Source organism: Gymnoscopelus braueri (genome assembly GCF_963280865.1).
Source record: "Gymnoscopelus braueri genome assembly, chromosome: 22".
In the NCBI taxonomy this organism is placed as follows: domain Eukaryota; kingdom Metazoa; phylum Chordata; class Actinopteri; order Myctophiformes; family Myctophidae; genus Gymnoscopelus; species Gymnoscopelus braueri.
In genome coordinates, this window is record NC_137624.1 from 13,209,089 (window position 1) to 13,214,897 (window position 5,809).

The following is a 5,809-nucleotide window of genomic DNA, read 5'->3' on the forward strand; positions in this document are numbered from 1 at the left end:
TATTTTTGGACAACTTGTGCATTTAATTTGTCGGCAATACTTTGCCACGCTTTCTCCCTGGATCCATTTATTGCGGCCATGTTACCTTTCTTGCTTATTATACATTTTACTTCCTCGTATGATTCCGGGGAGACATCAAATTTCTCTTTTGGGTCTTGAGTCGAACCAATTACTCCCGCGGAGACATAAAATTTCTCTTTTCGGCCTTGAGTCTTGGGACTCAAGGCCCAAAAGAGAAATTTGATGTCTCTGCGGGAGTAATTGGTTCGACTCAAGACTCTTTTGGGTCTTGAGTCTTGGGACTCAAGACTCAAATCCTGGAAATGACAAATCAGCATGTGTCTGTCTCCCTGGGGTCTAGTGCTGTAATAGGGATAGACTCCTGTGTTCTTGGCTGTTGCTGACAATAAGCCCACTTGTAAAGTGCATGAGCCAAATGCCTTTAATTAATTTGGTGGAATGACCCATCACGTTCATGTAATGTCAATGTACAAAGGTCAGTGTGCTTGGTTAGCTCTGTTGGAAGAGCTCTTGACTTCAGACCACAAGGTCATGGATCGAATCCCAGTACAGGATCCTTGGCATCTGAGCAATCTGGCCCCTACGGTATACTATCTCTTTTCGCCTTTATCATAAAGGTTGCTGGACAATATATAGAGGATGAAATGCATAAATGATTAAATAATATAAAGGTAATATCAAATACATTGTAGAAAATGAGAGACATGACGCTTTATTAGCAAGACAGTCTTTTATTATATTATTCCTCATTTTGCTGGTTTCCCCTGAAACCCCTTTACTGTTACAGAGTACAACTGCCTTAGAATCACTGCTGATGATGTGGCCATAGCTGAATGGTTAGAGAGCCTGCCTGGCAAGCCATAAATCCCAGGTTCGATCCCAGGCCTCAGTAATATATATCAAAGTGTCCCTGACAAGATACTTAAAAGAATAGTTCACCCAATAAATACTTATTTTCTATCAATTACACACTCCATGAAGCCTTGAATTCATGGAGATTTTGTTGTTTTTGACACATTCCTGAGCACAGACTCAGACATATTGGTTGGATGCATGGCGCATAATAGGCTCTCCTCTCGCATTGTAGATTAGTAGGCGATAATTCCAATATTCATTATACACTCCTCATGTTTAAGCCTAACTGAATTATATATTTATGGACTTGCATATAAATTGTATATAATTTTGGACGACTTGTGCATTTAATTTGTCGGCAATACTTTGCCACGCACGCTTTCTCCCTGGATCCATTTATTGCAGCCTTGTTTCCTTTCTTGCTTATTATACATTTTACTTCCTCGTATGATTCCTGGGACACATCAAATTTCTCTTTTGGGTCTTGAGTCAAGACCCAGGCTCCCGGGGAGACATCAAATTTCTCTTTTGGGTCGGTACTCAAGACCCAAAAGAGAAATTTGATGTCTCCCCGGGAGCCAGGACCCAAGCCTCAAGACTCTTGAGCTAAAAAGTTTGTGAACCACTGCCATTTAGAACAGTGGTTTTCAACCTTTTTTATGCCAAGGACCCCTAAATTGATATAAATTTGGCCGCGGACCCAGTGGCGTAACGCAGAATCGCAGGGCTCCCCGCGGGAGTTTCACGTACATGCACGCGCGGTGCGTGCACAACCTGTCAATTCGGGTCTAATTCGGGTCTAATTCGGGTCTAATTCGGTTCTATTTGACCAATATAAATCAACTTTTTTCTTTTTTTTTGCTGTAAAAATATTTGTATCAGCGCAGGCGGGGCCCCCCCTGCTGGTTCCCCCCCCGCACCGCATCACTTGCTACCCCTCCGTTACGCCACTGCGCGGACCCCCATCTGAAAATGTTTTGTGCCAGGGACCCCCAGAAGCAAAGATTTGAGTTAAAAATGTTCTCTTTAAAAATGTATATATATTTCAAAGATATGCACACATTTTCACGATTTTTCAAAAATGGCAGATCTACAAGCTCATAGAGCGGCACTCGCGCCGTGCTATGAGTTTGTAGATCTGCTATTTTTGAATAGCCAAAGCTAAGTGGTTAAAAATGATTGTGACGCTATCAGTGGCGTACCCACCGTAGAGGCAGAAACTACAATCTCGCCTCCCCTAGAAAATGAAGTAAAAGACTGACTGAAAAACAGGCCGTGAAAAAAATCCAAACAGAATAGTGGCCGTCGGACCATTAGCCCGCCTCCTCGTCCATTCACGCGGGCAGGCAGCTAATCACCACCGTATCCATTCAGCAGAGCGACGCAAATGTATGCCTTTGTCTTCATGGGGTACCAGGAGTGCCAGCATGGACGTGCTGGGCCCCTAATTCAGCCTGGGAATCTCAGATAGAGAGGCCCGTAAGTTGCGCGGACCGGATTTTTTACTTAATTTCGGCCGGTTTTTTTTAAACGGCCGGCCTGGTCGGCCTGGAATGGAAAGGGCTTTCTGGAATTGTCCCACATTTCCCAGTGGCCAGCACGTCCCTGAGTGCCAGGGGTGGGGGTCTGGGCCATCACCTGTACTCACCTGCCTTAAAAGGGGCTCTGAGAGCAGCTTGAGCCATTCATTACTAAGAGACCATGAAGAATTGATTGATTGATTATACTTGCACATTGTTTTTATTTTGTACTTATACTCAAGTAAATTTTTTATTCCGGACTTTTACTTGTTGTAACAGAGTATTTCTACATTGCAGTATTGATACTTTTACCAACCCGGGGAGTCGAGTCAGATGCAGCACTCACATGTTTACTTAAGTAAAATAATTGAAGAAATACTTACAAGTAAAAGTCCGATATTCAACATTTACTTGAGTAAAAGTTTGCATCAAAATATACTTAAAGTACCAAAAGTAGAAGTACTCATTATGCAGAATATCTCATTTCGCAAGTTCAATATGTATACAAATCTTTTGAAAATAGCAGATCTACAAGCTCACAAGCGTCGCGGTGTGAGCTTGTAGATGAATAATAATGATTGTAGATGAATAATTGAATAATAATCCAAATCTACAAAGTAACTAGTAACTAAAGTGTTCAAATAATTGTAAAAGTGCAATATTTGCCTCTGAGATGTAGTGGAGTAGAAGTAAAAGTATTGAAAATTTGAAATACATGTACTTACTTAGTTACTTTCCACCACTGCATGAGCATTCCCTTTGAGCATGTCATAATATAGGAACGTTTTTCCCTCCCCCAAATCTTTTGTAATATTTTTCAAACATTTTCAAATGTTTCAAAATGTTTCAAAAATAGCAGTTGTGAGCTTTTAGATTGGCAATTGTACTTTTGAAAATATCGTACTGTACTGTAGGTTGAAGACCACCAAATAAATGAATACTCAGTATTCCGATATGTGCAATTTTCTTTTATTCAACTGGTAATTGTTTCTGAATGGGCTGATGGATTGGATCACACACAGGGCAAATGGCCAGCATATTTCATATTTTCACAAAAAGTTATTTGTACAAAACAAGAAAACCATCAGTATAAAAAAAACAAAATACCAATGATCAGTCTCAGCCAGCTAAGGCAATCATATTGAATGATGATAATCAGAAATCAAAATTCTAAAACATAGCACCCAAAATGAATCATTAATTGCAGCATTTACCATGGTTGATTTGAGATGCCTCGACTTTGATCAAAGAGACAGTCCTATAGTGTGACATGTAATGCATAACAATTCTGGCATCATAATACAAAAAAAGGGAAAAGGGCAAGACGGTCTGTCTTATTAGACAGTTAAGGCCCTTGCACAGAGTCCAATGCCATTCTTTAATGATCACTTTTTAACAGACACACACAAAATGCAGGAATCTAACTGTTCAACTGAAAATATGATGCACCGTCCGTTGCTGCCACTTTTCTTTTTCTTTTTTCTGTGAAAGAAATCAGACTCTGCATGTGGGCAACGGCCTTTACACTCCAAATTGTTTGTGTATTTTTGTCAAAAGTTCCTAAAAGTCTAATCTTAATTACTTCCTGCATGTCAAACGAAAACGTAATATGTGATTACATCAGCGAGCCCCAATGAATAATCATCAATCATGATTACATTCACCTGTGTGATTACTATAGCCCAATGTTCCTCTGTATGTAGCTACTCTGTTCTGACTCTAATCCAAGAGGATGGCTGGCCAGTGCATTACAAATTTTATTTTTAAACTTAAACAGTACACTAAAATATATCTGAAAAAACATTTGAGGTGAGAAATAAGCAATGCAGTAACATAAACATGATTTGGCACTGCCCCTCTCTCTCTCTCTCAGTGGTGGAAAAAGTACTCAAATGTTTTACTTAAGTAAAAGTATCAATACTACAATGTAGAAGTACTCTGTTACAAGTAAAAGTCCGGAATTCAAAATTGACTTGAGTAAAAGTACAAAAGTATTGGTATCGAAATGTACTTAAAGGACCAAAAGTAAAAGTACTAAAATGTTTGAAAATAGCAGATCTACAATCTCAATGCGTCGCGATGCGACGTGTTGTGAGCTTGTAGATCTGCTATTTTCAAATAGCCTAGGTATAAAATAGGGCCCAAGTGGTTAATGTATGTTTTATAATGTAGTAATTTATAGCTGCAAAGCAACTAAAGTTTTTAAATAATTGTAGTTGAGTAAAAGTACAATATTTGCCTCTGAGATGTAGTGGAGTAGAAGTAAAAGTATTGAAAGTTGGAAATACTCAAGTAAAGTACAAATACCTCAAAATTGTACTTAAGTACAGTACTTGAGTAAATGTATTTAGTTACTTTCCACCACTGCTCGTGATGGACGTGATGGTTGGCTGAGACTGTGATTGGCACAGACACAACCAGCCTCTGTTTTACTAGGAAACTTTAACTTAAAAACAAAATGAAAACATTTGAGGTGTGAAATATTCAATGTGGTAATAGAGACTTTATTCAGCACTCCTTTGTTTGATTTGGATATTTCTTTACTTTGTGGCCCAACGTGACATCCAGTACTGACATGGTACTTGCAGTGGTGGAAAGTATCTTATTACATTTACTCAAGTACTGTACTTAAGTACAATTTTGAGGTACTTTTACTTTACTTGAGTATTTCCAATTTTCAATACTTTTACTTTTACTTCTACTCCACTACATCTTAGAGGCAAATATTGTACTCAACTACAGTTATTTGAAAACTTTAGTTACTAGTTATTTTGCAGATTTTCATTATTATTACAAAACATAGATTAACCACTTCAGCCCTATTTAAGCTTTGGCTATTTGATACATTTACCTTATACCTTGTGAAATGGGACAGTCTGCATAATGAGTACTTTTACTTTTGGTTCTTTAAGTATTTTGATGCCAATATTGATGGGGAAATTCTGATGGGGGAAATTCAAAAAAAGATTTGAGTACTTTTACTCAAGTGAATTTTGATTACCGGACTTTTACTTGTAACAGTGTGTTTCTACATTGCAGTATTGTACTTTTACTTAAGTAAATAAGTTTAGTACTTTTTCCACCACTGGGTACTTGCAATAGAAAGAATACTCTATGATTTCTTGTGTGGTCTCCCTTGTTGGTCTGGACTGTGGGCTGGTTCATGACAGCATGTAGGATCTCCTATATAACAGTGCACTGCCAGCAGCGGAAAACATTTGGCGGAGAAAGTGATTTGGTACGCATACATGTAAATGCAATGACCACGTTACACAATTGACTGCATAAGCAGTTCTTAGATTGAACTTTGCCGAAACGGGGGTATAGGCAGCCATTACTCATTACTATGTGTTTGGGACAGCAATTTTAGTATTTTTCACTGCAGGGCCAAAGAGGGGATTTTCCGTGCCAGC